At 38.6% G+C, this 22,145-nt stretch overlaps 1 protein-coding gene across 5 annotated transcripts in view; it reads right to left on the bottom strand.

Moving 5' to 3' along the window:
- GDPD4 (glycerophosphodiester phosphodiesterase domain containing 4) overlaps positions 1–22,145 on the bottom strand; it is a 144,827-nt gene that overhangs the window by 6,653 nt on the left and 116,029 nt on the right. For 4 of the 5 annotated variants that reach the window (XR_003517535.1, XR_003517537.1, XR_003517538.1 and 1 more), the window contains one exon: positions 20,116–20,912. The exons of the other annotated variant lie outside the window; for it this stretch is intronic. The gene's annotated coding sequence lies outside the window, so the exon portion shown is untranslated. The remainder of the gene's footprint in view (positions 1–20,115; positions 20,913–22,145) is intronic. 5 annotated transcript variants of the gene reach the window in all.

The following is a 22,145-nucleotide window of genomic DNA, read 5'->3' as shown; positions in this document are numbered from 1 at the left end:
ATACAACATGCCACTCAGTAATAGCAAAGCACACATTCTTTTCAAGTGCACATGGATATTTACCAAGATAGACCATATTCTGGGCCATGAAAATAATCCCAATAAATTTTAAAGGATTTAAGTCATATAAAGTATATTCTCTGGCCATATAGAATTAAGTTAGAAATCAACAACATAAAAATACCTGGAAAATCCCCAAACATTTGGAAACTAACAAACTTCTAAATAACCCAAGGGACAAAGAAGAATTAACACTACCTGATCTCAAGACTTACTATGAAGCTATAGTAATCAAGGCAATAGATACTGGCATAAAGAGTCAAGCAGATCATGGAATAGAATCGAGTTCAGAAGTAGACCCACATGTACATATAAAACTGATTTCTTATAAAGGTGTGAGGGCAATTCAATGGAGAAATAATAGTTTTGTAAACAAATGGTGCTGGAATAACTAGCTACCAAAACCCCCAAAACTTCAATCCATACCTTGCACTATATACAAAAATTAATTCAAAATGGATCACGGACCTACATATAAAACCCCAAATTATAAAACCTCTAGGAAAAAAAAAACTTAGAAGAAAATCTCTGGTGTAGGGGCCTCTTTTTCTTTCTTTCTTTCTTTTCTTTTCTTTTCTTTTCTTCTTTCTTTCTTTCTTTCTTTCTTTCTTTCTTTCTTTCTTTCTTTCTCTTTCTTTCTTTCTTTCTTTCTTTTTCTTTCTTTCTTTCTCTCTCTCTCTTTCTTTTCTTTCTTTCTTTCTTTCTCTTTCTTTCTTTCTTTTTCTTTTTTTTTTAAGATTTTATTCATTTGAGAGAGAGAGAGAGCCTGAACAGGGGCAGAGGAAGAGAGAAGAGAGAGAAGCAGACTCCCTGCTAAGCAGGGAGCCCAACACGGGGCTCGATTCCAGGACCCTGAGATCATGACCTGAGGTGAAGGCTGATGCTTAACTGACTGAGCCACCCAGGTGTCCCTAGAAGCCCCTTTCTAATAAAGAAATGAAAATATGTCTTTAAAAAAAAAAAGGAGGAAGAGGAGAGGGGAGGAGGAATCTGTTATCTTAGGTAGACACAGATCTTAGAAATGACATCAAAAGCATGATTTATAAAAGAAAAAATTTTATAAGGTACATTTATTTACTCTAAACTAAAAACCTCTGCCTTTCCAAAGATACCATTAGTGTAATGAAAAGACAAGGGATAGACTAGGAGAAATTACTTTTAACACATTATCTGATAAAGGACTTGTATCTAAATATATAAGTAGGTCACTAAACTCAATAATAATAAAAAAATCACTATAAAAAGGACAAAAGATTTCAACAGACACTTCCCAAAAGACAGATGCAGATGGCAAGTAAGCACAGGAAAAGATGCTCAACATTATTGAACATTAGGCAATAAAACTTTAAATCATAATGAGATTCCATTCCACCCATACTAGAATGGTTAAGATGAAAAAGACTGACCAAACCAAATGTTGGTAAAGATGTTGGAAGTGGAACTCTCATTCACTGCTGGTGGGAATATAAAATGGTACAACTACTTTGCAAATCAATTTTGCAGTTTCTTAAAAAGTTAAACACACAACATTGCTCCAGCTATTGTACTTCTAGGCATTTACCCAAGAGAAATGGGCTATGTCCATACAAAGATATGTACAACGCACACAAATATTGATACTAGTACTATTTGTAATAGCCCCAAACCGGAAACCCAAATATCTATCAACATATGACTAGATAAACAAATTGTGGTGTATCCATACAATGGAATACCACTTAGCAATGAAAAGGAATAAACTACTGATACACACAACAACATGGGAGAATCTCATAATAATTACGCTGAGTGAAAGAAGCTAGTATATACTGTTGATTCAATTTATATACAATTCTGGAAAATGCAAACTAACCTATAGTGACAGAAAGCAGGTCAGTGGTTCCTGGGGATGTGGTGTTCAGAGCAGGGCAAGAGGCAGTGAGAAAACTTTTACTGGTGATGGATCTGTTCATTTTCTTGGTTGTGGTAATGCTTATATAAGTGTATACCTAACTAAAAATTTATGAAACACTTTAAATACCTGTAGTTTATTATATGTTAATTATTCCACAATAAAGCTGTTTTTAAAAACTTTCTAGTATTCATTCAAAATATTTACTGAATTTTGTCTATGCTCCAGGCACTGTTTTAGGTGTTAAAGATGCATCAGTGAATGAACTACAAAAATCCCTTCAATCATGGAGCTTACATTCTCACTTGAGGAAGAAGAGACTAATAAGTAACTTAATAGCATGTTAGGAGATGATAAATGCTATTGAAAAATGATTGATCAGAGTAAGGGTAAGAGTTAATTGGCAATTTTAAATAAGATTTTCAGGGTAGACTTTTCTGAGTGTTATTTGAGCCAAAACTTGCAGTAGTTAAGGGAGTGAACCCTTCTGGATACCTGAGATAAGTAATTCCAGACAATGGATGACAAGTGCAAAGGCCCTGAGGTAAGAGTATCTTAGATGTTTGAAAAGAAATGAGGTCAATGTGACTTGAGCAGAGTGATGTAGGACATCCTAGGCCATTCTTAGGACTTGGGAATTTATTCCAAGTGAAATGGGGAGGCAATGGAAGTTATGAGCAAGGAATGAAAAGTGACATGATCTTAGGTTTTAACTAGATCACTCTAGCTGCTGTGCTGAAAACAAACTAGGGGGTTAGAGAAGGGGAAGGTTGGACAAAGGTAGAAGTATAAAGACCAATTAAGACTACTCCAAAAGACCTGAGCTGAGAGGGAGCAAGATGGCGGAGGAGTGGGAGACCTGGATTTTGTCTGTTCTCAGGAATTCAGCTGGATAGGGATCAAACCATTCTGAGCACCTACGAATTCAACAGGAGATCAAAGAAGAGAATAGCAACAACACTCTGAACAGAAAAGCGACCAGTTTCTGGAAGGTAGGACGTGCGGAGAAGTGAATCTGAGGCAATATTCGGGAGGATAGATGGCGGGGCAGGGGGCCTCCGTCGGCCGCTTCTGGCAAGTGCTAGAGCCGCAGAGCACAAAATCGGAACTTTTAGAAGTCGGCTCCGCTGAGGGACGTCGCTCCAGTGGCTAAGCGGGGGGTGGAACCCTCGTGGGACAGTGTGGTCTCAGGACCCTCAGGGTCACAGAAAGACCGGGGGTGCCTGAGTGCGGCAGAGCTCCCAGGTATCAGAGCGGGGAAACCGGCTGCAGAGAGGGAGCCGAGGCGCAGGCTCTCAGCTTGGGGTTGCCATAAACTGTGATCGGTGACAGTCGGGCCACTGCTCCTCCAGCAGGGACCCAACAAGTGGCAGATCCAGGGAGACTCCCTTTCCTCCCCCAGGAGGAGCGGCGCGGGAGCGCGCCTCAGGGATCTGCTGGGTTTGGAGACTCCACATGTGGTCGGGTGCCAGAGATAGAAACGCTCGGTCACAGGCCCGTCACAAGCCGGGTGAGCGTGGAGTGCTGCCGGAGACAGGGAGAAAGGAGTGACTGACTGCTTTTCTCTGGGGGCTCACTGAGGAGTGGGGCCCTGAGTTCTCAGCTCCTCCCAGGCAGAGATTGGGAGGCCACCATTTTCACTCTCATCCTCCAAAGCTGTACCGAGAGCTTGCAGGGAACAAAAGCTCACGAGAGCAAACCTGAGCAGACTACTTAGCCCAGACCCAGCAAGGGCGGGGCAATTCTGCCTCCAGCAAAGACATTTGGAAACCATGGCAACAGGCCCCTCCCCCAGAAGATCAGCAAGAACAGCCAGCCAAGACCAAATTTACCGATCAATGAGAACGGGAGAACTCCAGCGCTAGGGAAATACTGCACATAGAATTCATGGCTTTTTTTTTTACCATGATTCATTAGTCTTTCAAAGTTAATTTTTTTAACTGTCTTTTTGTTTTTGAATTTTTCTTTTTCCCTTTTTCAACCAACATCAATCCTTTTAAAAAATTTTTTTTATTTTTCATTTTTAGAGTCATATTCTATCTCGTCATAGTAGTTACCCTTATTTTTGGCATATATATATATAAGTTGTTCTCTCTTTAAAATTTTGAGATAGTTTCTTCTAACATATCAAAATATACCCTAAATCTCTAGTGTATGGCTTTGTTCTAGTCTCCTGCTGGATCACATTCTCTCCCTTTTTTTTTCTTTCTTTTTTTTTCAATCCTCTTCTTTCTTTTTTCAAACACCTTCTTATCAATTCTTTTTAAAATTTTTTATAATTTTCATCTTTACATTCATATTCCATCTCTTCATCGTATCAACCCTTATTTTGTACATATTTAAGTCTTCTTTCTTTAAAATTTTAGGAGGCACTTTTTTCTAACAGACCAAAATACACCCAAAATCTAGTGTGTGGCACTGACCTATGCACCAGCCTGATCATATTTGATCATATTCTGGTTTTTTTTGTTGTTTTGTTCTGTTTCTGTTTTTATCTTTTTCTTTTCTCTTTCTTTTTTCTTTCTTTCCCTTTCTTTTCCGCTGGTTTCAGGTCTTTTCTGATTTGTTTAGAGTAAATTTTCTGGGGACGTTGTTAACCTGTTAGCATTTTGTTCTCTCATTCATCTATTCTCCTCTGGACAAAATGACAAGACGAAAAAATCACCTCAACAAAAAGAACAAGAGGTAGTACCGTCTGCCAGGGACCTACTCAATATGGACATTAGTACGATGTCAGACCTAGAGTTCAGAATCATGATTTTAAAGATACTAGCTGGGCTTGAAAAAAAGCATGGAAGTTATTAGAGAAACCCTTTCTGGAGAAATAAAAGAACTAAAATCTAACCAAGTTGAAATCAAAAAGGCTATTCATGAGGTGCAATAAAAAATGGGGGCACTAACTGCTAAGATAAATGAGGCAGAAGAGAGAATCAGCGATATAGAAGACCAAATGATGGAAAATAAAGAAGCTGAGAAAAAGAGAGATAAACAACTACTGGATCACGAGGGCAGAATTCAATAGATAAGCAATACGATAAGACAAAACAACATTAGAATAATTGGGATCCCAGAAGAAGAAGAAACAGAGAGAGGGGCAGAAGGTATATTGGAGCAAATTATAGCAGAGAACTTCCCTAATGTGGGGAAGGAAACAGGCATCAAAATCCAGGAGGCACAGAGAACCCCTCTCAAAATCAATAAAAATAGGTCAACACCCCCGATATCTAATAGTAAAACTTACGAGTCTCAGAGACAAAGAGAAAATCTTGAAAGCAGCTCGGGAGAAGAGATATGTATGTAACCTACAATGGTAGAAACATTAGATTGGCAACAGACCTATCCACAGAGACCTGGCAGGCCAGAAAGGACTGGCATGATATATTCAGAGCACTAAATGAGAAAAATATGCAGCCAAGAATACTATATCCAGCTAGGCTGTCATTGAAAATAGAAAGAGAGATAAAAAACTTCCAGGACATACAAAAACTAAAGGAATTTGCAAACACAAAACCAGCCCTACAGGAAATACTGAAAGGGGTCCTCTAACCAAAGAGAGAGCCTAAAAGCAGCATAGACCAGAAAGGAACACAGAAAATATACAGTAACAGTCACCTTACAGGCAATACAATAATACTAAATCATATCTTTCAATAGTTACCCTGAATGTAAATGGGCTAAATGCCCCAATCAAAAGACACAGGCTATCAGATTGGATTAAAAAACAAGACCCATCCATATGCTGTCTGCAAGATACTCATTTTAAACCCAAAGACACTCCCACATTGAAAGTGAGGGGGTGGGAAACCATTTACCATGCTAATGGACACCAAAAGAAAGCTGTGGTGGCAATCCTTATACCAGACAAATGAGATTTTAAAACAAAGACTGTAATAAGAGATGAGGAAGGACACTATATCCTATTTAAAGGGTCTATCCAACAAGAAGATCTAAGAATTGTAAATATCTATGCCCCTAACATGGGAGCAGCCAATTATATCAGCCAATTAATAACAAAAGCAAAGAAACACATTGACAACAATACAATAATAATGGGGGACTTTAACACCCCCCTGACTGAAATGGACAGATCATCTAAGCAAAAGATCAACAAGGAAATAAAGACTTTAAATGACAAACTGGACCAAATGGACTTCACAGACATATTCAGAACATTCCATCCCAAAGCAACAGAATACACATTCTTCTCTAGTGCCCACGGAACATTCTCCAGAATAGATCACATCCTCGGTCACAAATCAGGTCTCAACCAGTACCGAAAGATTGGGATTATTCCCTGCATATTTTCAGACCACAATGCTTTGAAACTAGAACTCAATCACAAGAGGAAAGTCAGAAAGAACTCAAATACATGGAGGCTAAAGAGCATCCTACCAAAGAATGAATGGGTCAACTAGGAAATTAAAGAAGAATTAAAAAAATTCATGGAAACCAATGAAAATGAAAACACAACTGTTCAAAATCTTTGGGATGCAGCAAAGGCAGTCCTAAGAGGAAAGTATATAGCAATACAAACCTTTCTCAAGAAATAAGAAAGGTCTTAAAAACATAACCTAACACTACACCTAAAGGAGCTGGAGAAAAAACAGCAAATAAAGCCTAAACCCAGCAGGAGAAGAGAAATCATAAAGATCAGAGCAGAAATCAATGAACTAGAAACCAAAAGAACAGTAGAACAGATCAACGAAACTAGGAGCTGGTTCTCTGAAGGAATTAACAAGATTGATAAACCCCTGGCCAGACTTATCAAAAACAAAAGAGAAATGACCCAAATCAACAAAATCATGAATGAAAGAGGAGAGATCACAACCAACACCAAAGAAATACAAACAATTATAACAACATATTATGAGCAACTCTATGCCAGCAAATTAGATAACCTGGAAGAAATGGGTGCATTCCTAGAGATGTATCAACTACCAAAATTGAACTAGGAAGAAATAGAAAACCTGAACAGACCTATAACCACTAAGGAAATTGAAGCAGTCAGCAAAAATCTCCCAACAAACAAAAGCCCAGGGCCAGATGGCTTCCCAGGGGAATTCTATCAGACATTTAAAGAAGAATTAATACCTATTCTCCTGAAACTGTTCCAAAAAATAGAAATGGAAGGAAAACTTCCAAACTCATTTTATGAGGCCACCATTACCTTGATCCCAAAACCAGACAAAGACCCCATCAAAAAGGAGAATTACAGACCAATATCCCTGATGAACATGGATGCAAAAATTCTCACCAAAATACTAGCCAATAGAATCCAACAGTACATTAAAAGGATTATTCACCACGACCAAGTGGGATTTATCCCTGGGCTGCAAGGTTGGTTCAACATCTGCAAATCAATCAATGTGATATAATATATTAACAAAAGAAAGAACAAGAATCATGTGATCCTCTCAATAGATGCAGAAAAAGCATTTGACAAAGTACAGCATCCTTTCTTGATCAAAACTCTTCAGAGTATAGGGATAGAGGGTACATACCTCAATATCATAAAAGCCATCTATGAAAAACCCACGGTGAATATCATTCTCAATGGGGAAAGGCTGAGAGCTTTCCCCCTAAGGTCAGGAACACGGCAGGGGTGTCCACTATCACCACTGCTATTCAACATAGTATTAGAAGTCCTAGCCACAGCAATCAGACAACAAAAAGAAATCAAAGGCATCCAGATCGGCAAAGAGGAAGTCAAACTCTCACTCTCTGCAGATGATATGATACTTTATGTGGAAAACCCAAAAGACTCCACCCCAAAACTGCTAGAACTCATACAGGAATTCAGTAAAGTGGCAGGATATAAAATCAATGCACAGAAATCAGTGGCATTCCTATACACCAACAACAAGACAGAAGAGAGAGAAATTAAGGATTTGATCCCATTTACAATTTCACCCAAAACCATAAGATACCTAGGAATAAATCTAACCAAAGAGGCAAAGGATCTGTACTCAGAAAACTATAAAATACTCATGAAAGAAATTGAGGAAGACACAAAGAAATGGAAAAACGTTCCATGCTCATGGATTGGAAGAACCAACATTGTGAAGATGTCAATGCTACCTAGAGCAATCTACACATTCAATGCAATCCCCATCAAAATACCATCCACTTTTTTCAAAGAAATGGAACAAATAATCCTAAAATTTGTATGGAACCAGAAAAGATCCCGAATAGCCAGAGGAATGTTGAAAAAGAAAAGCAAAGCTGGTGGCATCACAATTCCAGACTTCCAGCTCTATTACAAAGCTGTCATCATCAAGACAGTATGGTACTGGCACAAAAACAGACACATAGATCAATGGAACAGAATAGAGAGCCCAGAAATGGACCCTCAACTCTATGGTCAACTCATCTTTGACAAAGCAGGAAAGAATGTCCAATGGAAAAAAGACAGTCTCTTCAAGAAATGGTGTTGGGAAAATTGGACAGCCACATGCAGAAGAATGAAACTGGACCATTTCCTTACACCACACACAAAAATAGACTCCAAATGGTTGAAAGACCTAAATTTGAGACAGGAGTCCATTAAAATCCTAAAGGAGAACACAGGCAGCAACGTCTTCGACCTCAGCCACAGCAACTTCTTCCTAGAAACATCGCCAAAGGCAAGGGAAGCAAGGGCAAAAATGAACTATTGGGATTTCATCAAGATAAAAAGCTTTTGCACAGCAAAAGAAACAGTCAACAAAACCAAAAGACAACTGACAGAATGAGAGAAAATATTTGCAAATGACATATCAGATAAAGGGCTACTATCTAAAATCTATAAAGAACTTATCAAACTCAACACCCAAAGAACAAATAATCCAATCAAGAAATGGGCAGAAGACCTGAACAGACATTTTTCCAAAGAAGACATCCAAATGGCCAACAAACACATGAGAAAGTGCTCAACATCGCTCAGCATCAGAGAAATCCAAATCAAAACCTCAATGAGATACCACCTCACACCAGTCAGAATGGCTAAAATTAACAAGTCAGGAAATGACAGATGTTGGCAGGGATGCAGAGAAAGGGGAACCCTCCTACACTGTTGGTGAGAGTGCAAGCTGGTGCAGCCACTCTGGAAAACAGTATGGAGGTTCCTCAAAAAGTTGCAAATAGAGCTACCATACGATCCAGCAATTGCACTACTGGGTATTTACCCCAAAGATACAAATGTAGGGATCCGAAGGGGTACGTGCACCCCAATGTTTATAGCAGCAATGTCCACAACAGCCAAACTGGAAAGAGCCAAGATGTCCATCGACAGATGAATGGATAAAGAAGAAGTGGTGTATATATACACAATGGAATATTATGCAGCCATCAAAAGGAATGAGATCTTGCCATTTGCAATGATGTGGATGGAACTGGAGGGTGTTATGCTGAGTGAAATAAGTCAATCAGAGAAAGACATGTTTCCTATGACCTCACTGATATGAGGAATTCTTAATCTCAGGAAACAAACTGAGGGTTGCTGGAGTGGTGGGGGGTGGGACGGATGGGGTGGCTGGGTGATAGACATTGGGGAGGGTATGTGCTATGGTGAGCGCTGTGAATTGTGCAAGACTGTTGAATCACAGATCTGTACCTCTGAAACAAATAATGGAATATATGTGAAGAAAAAAAAAGAAGATAGCAGGAAGGGAAGAATGAAGGGGGGCAAATCGGAGGGGGAGACGAACCAGGAGAGACGATGGACTCTGAAAAACAAACTGAGGGTTCTAGAGGGGAGGGGGTGGGGGGATGGGTTAGCCTGGTGATGAGTATTAAAGAGGGCATATTCTGCGTAGAGAACTGGGTGATATGCACAAACAATGAATCATGGAACACTACATCAGGACCTAATTATGTAATGTGATTAAGATAACAATAAAAAATTTAAAGAAAAAAACAAACCAAGGTTTGCCTACAAAGTAAAAAAAAAAAAAAAAGACTACCCCAATGACCCAAGTGAGAGATGATGATAGGCTAAGTTCAGGCTGGTAGCAGTGGTGATGGTGAGAAATAGCTGAATATGAATATACTTTAAAATTACAGCCAACAGGGATGCCTGGGTGGCTCAGTCTGTTAAGTGTCTGCCTTCGGCTCAGGTCATGATCCCGGAGTTCTGGGATTGAGTCCCACATCGGACTTCTTGCTGAGCAGGAGCCTGCTTCTCCCTCTTCCTGCTTCCCCTGCTTATGCTCTCTATCTGACAAATAAATACAATCTTAAAAAAAAAAGTACAGCCAACAGAATCTGCCAATTGCCTGGATGTGGGGTGTGCAAGAGAAAGGATTCAGGGATGACTTCAAGAATTGGGCCTAAGGAACAAATATAATTGTCATTGGCTGGAAAGATGCAGATAAAGCAGGTTTTGAGGATGGAAGATCAGGAGTTCATCTGTTTGGGACATGATATATTTGAGATTTCTATTAGACACCCAGTGGATATTAAAGAGGATATGAATCTAGAGATTGTAAAGGTATACTGAAACCAAGGCAGATATGATCCAGAATGATCAACAATGAGTCATTTAAAATTAAGTCACTAGGCTCCTTTTTTAAGCCAGGTAGAAATATCAATTTATTTATTAGGTGAAACCAGGTTGGTCTCAGATTTCTCCATGGCATTATTCAGTGGTTGAAAATAGTGGAGCAATTCCTGTAAAATCCAAGAATGTTATCCAAGAATGTGTTACCAGGTCCAACTTTGATATCAGTTTACATGCAGTAGGTAAAATTCTTGAGTATTTAAGAACTAGGGTGTACTAGGAGCTCTTCTTGAAGAGACTATTAAAAGCAGAACTTCAGCCAAGAAGAGATAAATGGAAAAATTATGGCAAAAAGATTATCTTGAGCACTGAATTTATTTAACTGAAATACTAAGGCTAAAACAAATATAGGTATAATGTAAATATTACAAATCTTGCCAATGTAGAAATGATAGAAAGGGAAGAGAGAAGATTTAAGTCGACTGATTCTTATCATTTCAGCTTATTTTCTGGGAGTGGTGATTCAAAGGATATCAACTAGTGCTAATAAATGAAGTGACAGAGGTATATTAGCCAAATAAGAATTTCTATGGGGTAATGTTGGCTAGTTTTGCATATCTGCACAGATTCTATTAATGATCATAGAAAGCAACAAAGAGAAAAAAACACCCAGAAATACCCCTAGAAACAAAGGAATAAGCAAGTTAAGCAAAGAGGTGGAAATAAATCCTAGGAAGTAGCAGGTTGGTGCTAGAGATCCTCGTGGTGAGTAGAGACCAGAGAGAGCTTTGAAGACAAGTGAAAAATGCAGGGATGGTCTTGCGGGGGTGGCATCTGGAAAATGCCAATAAAGATTCACTAAGAAGGAAAGGTCCCATGTTGAACAGGAACCTCTCAGAGTAGGTCTGAATCTTGGCAGTAAGATCACTGGCATTGAAAGGAAAGGAGTTTCCAAGTTTAGGGGAGTGGAAGGACATCTTGGAAGACGATGCTTCTTGTGAAAGAGGGAGTCACACTGGAAGGTGGTGACATCCAGTGGAGGCAGCAGCCAGTTTCTGAAGAGAAGGAGGCACCTGACATTAGGGATGCGATCGCAACAAGATGGGGTAGAAAGATCAGGGTATATTCTTTCTTGCTTTTTTGAAAATTAGTTAACCATGTGGTTGTAGGTCCATTTCTGGGTTTTCTATTCCATTCCATTGGCCTCTGTGTCTATTTTTATGCCAGTACCATACTGTCTTTGATCACTACAGCTTTGTAATATAACTTGTAGTCCAGAATTGTGATGCCTCCAGCTTCAGTTTTCTTTTTCAGGATTGCTTTGGCTATTTGGTGTCTTTTGTGGTTCCATAAAAATTTTAGGATTGTTTGTTCTAGCTCTGTGAGAAACGCTGTTGATATTTTGATAGGGATTGCACTGAATGTGTAGATTGCTTTGGGTAGTATAGATATTTTAACAATGTTCTTTCAATTCATAAGCATTTAATGTTTTTCCATTTCTTTGTGTCTCTTCAATTTCTTTGTAAGTGTTCTATATGTTTTCAAAGTACAGATGTTTTACCTCTTTGGTTAGGTTTTTCCTAGGTATCTTATGAGTTTTGGTGCAATTGTAAATGGGACCGATTCCTTGATTTTTCTTTCTGCTGCTTCGTTATTGGTATATAGAAATGCAACAGATTTCTGCACATCGATTTTGTATCCTCTGACTTTACTGAATTTGTCTATCAGTTCTAGCAATTTTTTGATGGAGTCCTTCAGGTTTTCTACACAGAGTATCATGTCATCTACAAATAGTGAAAGTTTGACTTCTTCCTTGCCGATTTGGATGCCTTCTTTTGTTGTCTGATTGCTGGGGCTAAGACTTCCTATGCTATATTAAATAACAATGGTGACAGTGGGCATACCTGTCTTGTTCCTGACCATAGAGGAACAGCTCTCAGACAGTCTCTTCAACAAATGGTGTTGGGAAAACTGGACAGCAATATGCAGAAGAATAAAACTGGACCACTCTCTTATACCATAAACAAAAATAAACTCAAAATGGATGAAAGACCTAAATGTGAGACAGGAATCCATCAAAATCCTAGAGAGGAACACAGGCAGCAACCTCTTTGACTTCAGCCATAGCAACTTCTTACTAGATATGTCTCCAGAGGCAAGGGAGACAAAAGCAAAAATGAACTATTGGGACTTCACCAGGATAAAAAGCTTTTGCACAGCTAAGGAAATAACAAAACTAAAAGATCCCAATGGCACTCTTTACATCTTAAAATTCATATAAATCTCAAGAGACCCTGGAAATCCAGAGCAATCTTGAAAAAGAAGAATAAAGTTGGAGGACTCATACACCTCCTGATTTCAAAATTATTCTAGGAGCACCTGGGTGGCTCAGTCGTTAAGCGTCTGCCTTTGGCTCAGGTCATGATCCCAGGGTCCTGGGATCGAGCCCCTCATCGGGCTCCCTGCTCAGCGGGAAGCCTGCTTCTCCCTCTCCCACTCCCCCTGCTTGTGTCCCTCTCTCGCTGTCTCTCTCTCTCTCTGTCAAATAAATAAATAAAATCTTTTAAAAAACTATTCTAAAGCTACAGTAATCAAAACAGTGTGGTACTAGCATAAAGACAAACCTATAGACCAATGAAATAGGATAGAGAACCCAGTAATAAATGAGTTTATGTATGGCTAATTTTCAGGCAAGGATGACAAGACTATTCAATGGGAAAAGGACAATCTTTTCAAAAAATAGAGCTAGGAAAATGATATTCACATGCAAAAGAATGAAGTTGGACACTTACCTTGCACCATATATAAAAATGAACTAGAAATGGATCAAAGACCTAAAGGTATGAAATAGAACCATAAAACTCTTTGAAGGAAACATAGGGATAAATCTGCATGACACTGGGTTTAGCAATGTTTTCTTGGCTATAACACCAAAGACAGAGGGAACAAAAGAAAAAATAGACAAATTGGACTTAATGAAAATTAACTTTTGTGCATCAAATGACACTAATCAAGAATAAAAAAGGCAAACCACAGAATGGGAGAAAGTATTTTTAAATCATATACCTGATAAGAGATTAATATCGAGAATATATAAAGAACTAAAACTGAACAACAACAAAACGAACAACCAGATTTTAAAATAGCCTAAGGCCCATCATTAAAGAGGGCACGTGATAGGATGAGCACTGGGTGATATATTTAATTAATGAATTATTGAACATTATATCAAAAACTAATGATGTACTATATCTTGGCTAATTGAATTTAAATTTAAAAAAATAGCAAAAAATAAAATAGCCTACAGACTTAAACAGACATTTTGCCAAAGAAGATATATACAAATTGCCAATAATCACATGAAAAGCAGGGCACCTGGGTGGCTCAGTTGGTTGAGCATCTGACTCTTGATTTCAGCTCAGGTGATGATCTCAGGGTTGTGAGATCGAGCCTCGTGCTGGGTGCAGAGCCTGTTTAAGATTCTCTCTCTGCGCCCCCCCCCCCCATATGTGCATGCACTCTCTCTCTCAAAAAAAAAAGTACATGAAAAGATATTCATCATCACTACTTATTAGGGAAATGCAAATGAAAGCCACAATGTGATACAACCTCACACCTACCAGGATGGCTATTACAAAAAAGATATAAAATAAGAGAATTTGGGGAGAATGTGGGGGAAATTAGAACCTTTTTACAGGGCTGTGGGAATGAAATATGGTGCAGCCACTGTGAAAAGTGGTATGGCAGTTCCTCAAAAATTAAAAATAGAATTACTTTATTATCCAACAATTCCACTTCTGGGTATATACTTCAAAAAAGTAAAAGCAGGGACATTAATAGATATTTGTGTGCCCATGTTTATAGCAGTATGATTCACAATAGCCAAAAGGTGGAAACAACCTAAATGTCCATGGATTGATAAATAAACAAAACATGGTCTACAAATATAATGGAGTATTACTCAGTCTTTAAAAGGAAGGAAATTCTGATACATGTTACCACATGGATGAGCCTAGAATGGATGAACCTTGAAGTCATTATGCTAAGCAAAATAAGTCAGTCACAATAGGACAAATACTGTATGATTCCACTCATATCAGGTACTTAGAATAATCAAATCACAGAAACAAAAAATAGATTGGTGGTTGCCAGGGACTGGAGGGAGAAATGACGAGTTATTGTTTAACAGGTACAGAGTTTCTAGGGTTTACTTCCAGCTTTACTGGGGCATAATTGACAAATAAAAACTGTATATTTTTAAGCTATACCACTTGATGTTTTGATATACCTATATATTGTGAAATAATCACCACAATCAAACTAACCTCATATAATTATCATTTTCTTTTTTTGTTTCTTTTTGTGGTAAGAACACATAAGACTTATCCTCATAGCATATTTCAAAGATAAAATACAGTATTGGTAACATAGTTATATTGCTATATATTAGATCTCCAGAAATTATTCATCTTATATAACTGAAACTCTGTACCTTTTGCTCAACATCTCCCCATTTCTTTCTCACCCTAGCAACCACCATTCTATTCTCTGCTTCCAGGAGTTTGACTATTTTAGATCCCACATGTAAGTGAGATTAGGGAATTTAGGGAATTTTGTCTTTCTATGTCTGCCTTATTTAACTTAGCATAATGTCCACCAATTTCATCCATAGTGTTGCAAATGGCAGGATTTCCTTCTTTTTTATGGCTGAATAATATTCCATGCCAGAAACTAGCCAACCTACTTCTACACACTGGGTAAACAAGAAAAACCCACACTGAAACAAGGAGGAGAGACTGAGACACAATCTTGCCATAAACTTTACCCCAGCATGGCAATGCACAACCAGAAGGAAACTCCCTTCTGGTGTCTCTCTGAGCAGCAGAGTTTGGACCCTGCATCTGGTGCCCCAACTTTTAAGACTTCTATCTGAAAGATGAGCCCCAAAAACATCTAGCTTTGAAAGTGAATGGGGCTTGTATCTATCAAATCAACAAGGCTATAGCAAACTCAGAGACCATTCTTCAAGGACTCATGTGGATTCACCATGGTGAATACCCAGGACCCAGTGCAAAGGCAGAAGAGTAAAACATGCCCAGTCTTTCCTTGAAAGAGGCTTACAGGTTTATCTTAATAGGTGCAGCTAGAGGAGCAGGCTTCAAACTTAACATACATCTAGGGGCCAGTTGTAATACTCTCCAGAGAGCCCAATGGCTGGTGGGTGCCATTTTTATGTTCTCCCTCTGCCTTGCTCCAGGTCAACAGTATTTCCTAGAAGGGATTCTGAGCACATGTTTGCTGCCCTGATTTTTGTAGCTGCTGTCCAGGGCATGCCTGTTGATCGCCTGGCTCTGGTGGCAAATGGGGCCTAACTTCACGGGTCTCACAGGACTATATCAGAGAAACAATTTGTAACTGGCTATTCCCCTAAAGCATAGCACAGAGTCAGCAGACAGAAACATCCAGTCTTTCTGTGAAAGAGGCCTATTTGCTTATCTACAAAGCTACAGCCTGAAAGGCAGGCTTTTAATTTAACCTACATCTAGAGGCCAACGGCAATCCTCTCCAGAGACCAGTAAAGGCCAGTGGGAACCATCTTCATGCTCTCTCTCTGCCTTAACCCAGGTTGCTGTTGTCTCCAAGAAAGGAGTTTGTACACACATCTGGCAACCTGGCTTTTGTGGCTGCCACCTGGAAGACACATCCGTTGATAGCCTGGCTCTGGTAACTAACAGGTTAGTGTTCACAGGTTCAACAAAATAGTAGTGAACAAATAAATAGTTTATAACTGGTTATACCTTCAGGGCTCAGTGCAAAGGAAGCAGACAGAAACACCCATTTCCCAGTCTTACCTTGAAAGAGGTAGATTTGCATACTTTAAAAGCTGCTGAGGATCTGACTTCTTATTAGCCTGTACCTAGGTGCTGAGATCCCTCTCTCTTTTGGACACTGATAGGTCTTGGCAGACCCTCACCTACTGGAGCCACTAAGAGCAAACAATCCTGCTTAAACAATCACAAAGATTTGAGAGATAACAAGAGCTAGGGCAGGGTTGAATAATAAGGTTCAGCTCCTACACCAGACCACTCTTTCAAGACTCAGAGAGGTGGTTGTTTTACCTAAGGCATGGAAACCAACACAGAGCATCAAGGAAAATGAAGAAATAGAGGAATATGTTCCAAATGCAAGAACAAGATAAAACCTCAGAAAAAGACCTTAATGAAAAGGAGATAACTGATTTACCTAATAAAGAGTTGAAGATAATGGTAATAAAGATGCTCACCAAGGTCAGGAAAACAACGAGTGAACAAAGTAAGAATTTCAACAGAGACAGGAAGTATAAGAAAGTAACAAATAAAAATTATAGACCTGAATAATATAATAAATGAGCCAGAAAAATTGAATATAGGGGTTCAACAGCAGACTAGATAACACTAAAAAAGACTAGCAAACTTGAAGACAGGGCAGTGGAATTCATCCAATCTGAAGAGTAAAAAGAATAAAAAATAGTGAAGATTACTTAAGGAACTTAGTGGGCCACATTAAGTGGCCCAATATGCACTTTATAGGGGTTCCAGAAAAAGAAAAGAGAGGGAGAGGGGTAGAAAACTTATTTGGAGAAATACTGGTTGAAATGAAGCAGACATCCAGATCCAGGAAACCTAGAGAGTTCCAAAGAAGATGAATCTAAAGAGACCCACACCAAGACATATTATCAAAAGTTAAAGACAAGGAGAAGGGGCACCTGGGTGGCTCAGTTGGTTAAGTGTCTGCTTTCAGCTCAGGTCATGATCCCAGGGTCCTGGGATCAAGCCCCACATCAGGCTCCCTGCTCAGTGAGAAGCCTGCTTCTCCCTCTCCCTCTGCCTGCTGCTCCCCCTGCTTGTGTGCTTTCTCAAAAAAATAAAATCTTTAAAAAATCTTAAAAGCAGCAAGAGGAAAACAACTTGTTACATACAAGGGAATCCCCATTAGACTATAAGCAGAGTTTTCAGCAGAAACTTTGCAGGCCAGAAGAAAGTGGCACAATGTATTCAAAGTACTAAAAGAAAAGATAAGTATTATGAATATTCTATCCAGCAAAGTTATCCTTTAGAATTGAGTTAAAGGGTTTTCCAGATGAGCAACACCTTAAAGAGTTTAGCATCACTAGCCTGGCCTTACAATAAATGTTAATGGGACTTCTTTAAGCTGATATGAAAGGGTGGTAATTGTTATTTCCTATAATAATAGGAAACTATAAGAAAATACCATTCTCATTGGTAAAGGTAAATATACAGTTAAATTCAGAATAATCTAATGTAATGGTAGTGTGTTATCACTAACGGATCTAGTATAAAGGCTAAAAGACAAAAGCAATAAAAATAAGTATAACTACAATAATTTTTAATGGATACACAAGATAAAAAGATGTAAACTGTGACACTGAAAACACAAAATGTGGTGGTGGGAGAGTAAAAATGTAGAGCCTTAGAATGTGTTCACACTAAAGTTATCAACTTAAAGTAGACTATTATGTTTTATATAAACTTTCTCGTAAACACAAAGCAAAGTCCTATAGAATATACACAAAAATGAAGAGAAAAGAGTCCAAGTATGCCACTACAGAAAATCTTCAAATCACAAAGGGAGAGAGCAAGAGAAAAAGGAACAGAAGAATTACAAAAGTGCCAGAAAACAATTAACAAAACGGCACTAAGCCCATACCTATAAATAATTACTTTAAATGTAAATGGACTAAGTTCTCCAATCAAAGGAGAGTGGCTGAATGGATAAAAACAAGACCCCACTATATGCTGCCTACGACTCACTTCAACTTTAAGGATACACAGACTGAAAGTGAAGGGATTGAAAAAGATATTGCATGCATATGGAAACCAAAAGAAAGCTGAAAGAAAAAAAATTCCATTATGTGTATGTGTGTGTGTGTGTGTGTGTATGTGTATGTATACAAAGACACACACACAGAGACACACACATACACACACTTTATCCATTTATCCATCAACAGACATTTAGGTTGTTTCCATATCTTGGCAATTGTGACTAGTGTTGCAATAAAAATGGGAGTACAAATATCTTTTCATGGTACTGATTCCATTTCCTTTGGATGTATACCCAATAGTGGTATTGCTGGATCATATGGTAGTTCTATTATTTTTTTGGGGCACCTCTCTACAGTTTTCCATAATGGCTGTAACAATTTACATTCCCATCAACAGTGGACAAGAGTTTAGTTTTCTTTCCATCCTCACTAACATATGTTATCTTTTGTCTTTTTGGTAATAGACATTATAACAGGTGTAGGGTGATTTCTCTTTGTGGTTTTGATTTGAATTTCCCTGATAATTAGTGATGTTTTCATGTATCTGTTGGCCATTTGCTTGTTTTCTTTTGAGAAATGTCTATTCAGGTCCTGTTCCCACTTTTTACTCCGGTATGTTTGTTTGTACATATGTATGTATGTATTTGCTGTTGAATTGTAGGAGTTCCTTACATATTTTGGATATTAACCCTTTATTAGATATATGGTTGCAACTATTTTCTCCCATTTTGAAAGTTGCCCTTTCATTCTGTTGTTTCCTTTGCTGTGCAGAAGCTTTTTATTTTTACTTTTTTAAAAAGGTTTATTTATGAGAAAGGGAGGAGGGACAAAGGGAGAGGAGAGAGAGAATTTCAAGCAGACTCCCCACTGAGCATGGACCTGGGTGTGGGGCTCAATCCCATGACCTTGAGATCATGACCTGAGCTGAAATCAAGAGTCAGATGCTTAACTGACTGAGCCACCCAGGCATCCCTTTACCACTATTTTTTAAAAGCACAAATCAAGAATTTAAGATTGGTATTAAAGTTATATTGGACTAATGTGTAGCATGACTGGTGATAATTTTTCCACTGTGACCTTGAAGAATTATTTAAATATTTACATTTATAAATAGTTATATTTACTTATTTATTATACTTTTGTTTATCTTGATTCATCCACTAGATTGACTTTTATTTGAGGGAAGTGGCAACATCCTAATCTTAGTGTCAGTCAAGAGGATAAAGTTCTAGAGCTTATGCCTGCTTTGGTTAATAAAGTATTTAAAAATATTCCACTTTTGGGCGCCTGGGTGGCTCAGTCGGTTAAGCCACTGCCTTCAGCTCAGGTCATGATCCTGGAGTCCCGGGATCGAGTCCCGCATCGGGCTCCCTGCTCGGCAGGGAGTCTGCTTCTCCCTCTGACCCTCCCCTCTCTCATGTTCTCTCTCTCTATCTCATTCTCTCTCTCAAATAAATAAATAAATCTTTAAAAAAAATAAATAAAAATATTCCACTTTTATCTCACTGCATTGCTTCTTTCACTTGGTAGATCCCAGGCCTTCCTTCTTTGGATCCTTCAGATTGATAGGTCTCCAGATACTTGTTGTGGCTCTGATTTTTGCTCAAGGTCTAGGGCCATTGGGTGGGCATGGGATTATGCCCATCATCCCGTTGGGGAATCAGCCACCAACAAGCTATTAGGAAGCATCTCACTGCACACTAGATCACAGAATGTGCATGTAAGATGATCTTTCCTCCAACTCATGCCCATGCCTATGCCACTTCTTACTCTCTGACTTAGGATGACATCACTTTTGCACTCATCCCCTAGTCTCTGTCAGCCTGACTGATCACAGAGGGATCCAAATAATACATCATTTACCTTCTAGGTTCCTGAGAGGTTGCCTTTATTCCCATGCTGATGTGCACAAAGCCATTCCTTTACCAGGGAGTACTATGAAGGGTGAGGATGAGAAACCCTGTAACATCAGAGAACAACCAGCTCCAGCTCCCAAGCCACAACTCCCTTGCCCATCCTCCTTGAGATGCATTCTTTATGGAAAGTGCTAGATGATAGTGGTCCTCCTGAGAGCCTCAACAGCCTTTCTGCCTCCTTTCTTGACAAGTCCCTACTATCACCACTCTTAGGCACAGAAATGAAAAGGAAGAGGAAGGCAAGATGTAGCTAATTCTTCTTTGAAAGCAGCTCAGAGGAGAATATGCTGGATGTGATAGAAAACATGATAAGAGAGGATTCTTGGGAGGATTTACTATTGGGGGTATTTTCAGGTTCTGTTTCAGATTGAGAGATCTCTACGGAAGAAACTGTTGGTTTATTCATCTTCAGGGAAGGCAATGCAGTTTGGAAGGTATCCTCTCTGGCAGCATCCCACATGGTTTCAAATGACTTCTTGGTGGATGCCAGTTGTCTAACAGCATCCTCATGAGGCATCAGTGGTTTGATGGCTTCCTTGACTTGCTCTGGTTCACTGGCTTTCTTCTTGGGTACTACTAAAAAATGGCGAGAGTGCGGATGTTTCTTTGTGCTCTTGGTTAAAGCTGGGTAGAGGGCTGCTAGAGTCCAAGGACTTTCCATAACTCGGAAAGGAGGCTTTATGGATAAATTTGAAGATTCTTGACTCCCAAGTTCTCTCTTTTGGAGGCTAATACTCTGAGAATCTGTGGGATAGAAACAACAAAAACAGATTCCTCAAATGTCACTTCTCCAATCTTTGCCGGTCATGTGGTGAAATTTTATCATCTTTAAAATGTTAGTCCCTCATGTACCATCTCATGTTCTTTCCCCCCTTAGTTTTCCCTACCCCAAACTTTGTGCAGCTTTTATTATGGTCTTCCAATTCAGCATGGCGCTGGAGTTTAAGAGTCTATTATGTGAGATTTTAGGTCACATGGAAGCCCTCAGAAGGCAAGAAATGACATCTGCTTAAAGTTCATGCATTTCACAACCATTGTATCCAAATCAATTTGAACAGACAAATGAATACATCCTCAATTAGAATGGGAGCTTTTTAAGGGCAGAGACTTTGTCTTGCTTGCCACTATATACACAGTGCTCAGAAATGTTTGTCACATAATAAGTGCTCAAAAAATAAATTTAATCTGATAAAAAAAATAAATGGAGATTACTTCTAGTAATGGAGCTAGGAAACAGAATCTTACCAAAGACAAATTAAAGACTGGATAATAATTAAAACTAAGAAAACATCTTAAAATCATCTAAGATTTTACAATATGGTGACGAACTGTGGGGCCAAAATCTAGAAGACAGAATCCAAAGTAAGCCCAGAACTCAGTTGTTTTTGTCCTGAGTATAATGTCAATCTTGAAGAAATGGCTGCTTACATGAACTTCTTTTCTGTCAACTTCACAGGAAGAAGGGGGTTTTAACCACATTTTAATTTATAGGTCAATTTCATGGCAACTAATATCTATATTAGGTTTTCTAATTCATAAATTTGACATAGTGGTCCATTTATTTGTGCCTTCTCTCAGTAAACTTTTGTAGCTTTCAGTGACCAACCATATCTTCCTTGTGAGAGCTTGCAACATTTTCCTTAAATTTATTCCTATTTTGTTTTTATGGTGTTGTAAATGATGCTATTTAAAATTTTCTTTTTAAGTTTCCAATTAGTCATTGCTAATATATAGACATAAAATTGATTTTTCTGTATATTGACCTTGTGTCCTGAGACACTGTTTAACTCACTTATCAGTAGGTATGTTTGTTGATTCCTTAAAAATTTTTTTTAAATTTTAATTTCAGTGTAGTTAACATATAGTGTTATATACATTTCAGGTATATAATATAGTGAGTCAGTAATTCCATCTACTACTCAATGCTCATCAAGATAAACGTACTCTTAATCCCCTTCATCTATTTTACCCACCTCC

Source organism: Zalophus californianus, chromosome 11, assembly GCF_009762305.2.
Source record: "Zalophus californianus isolate mZalCal1 chromosome 11, mZalCal1.pri.v2, whole genome shotgun sequence".
Lineage (NCBI taxonomy): Eukaryota > Metazoa > Chordata > Mammalia > Carnivora > Otariidae > Zalophus > Zalophus californianus.
Note: the sequence above shows the minus strand (reverse complement) of the source record. Positions and strands in the feature narration are given on the sequence as shown.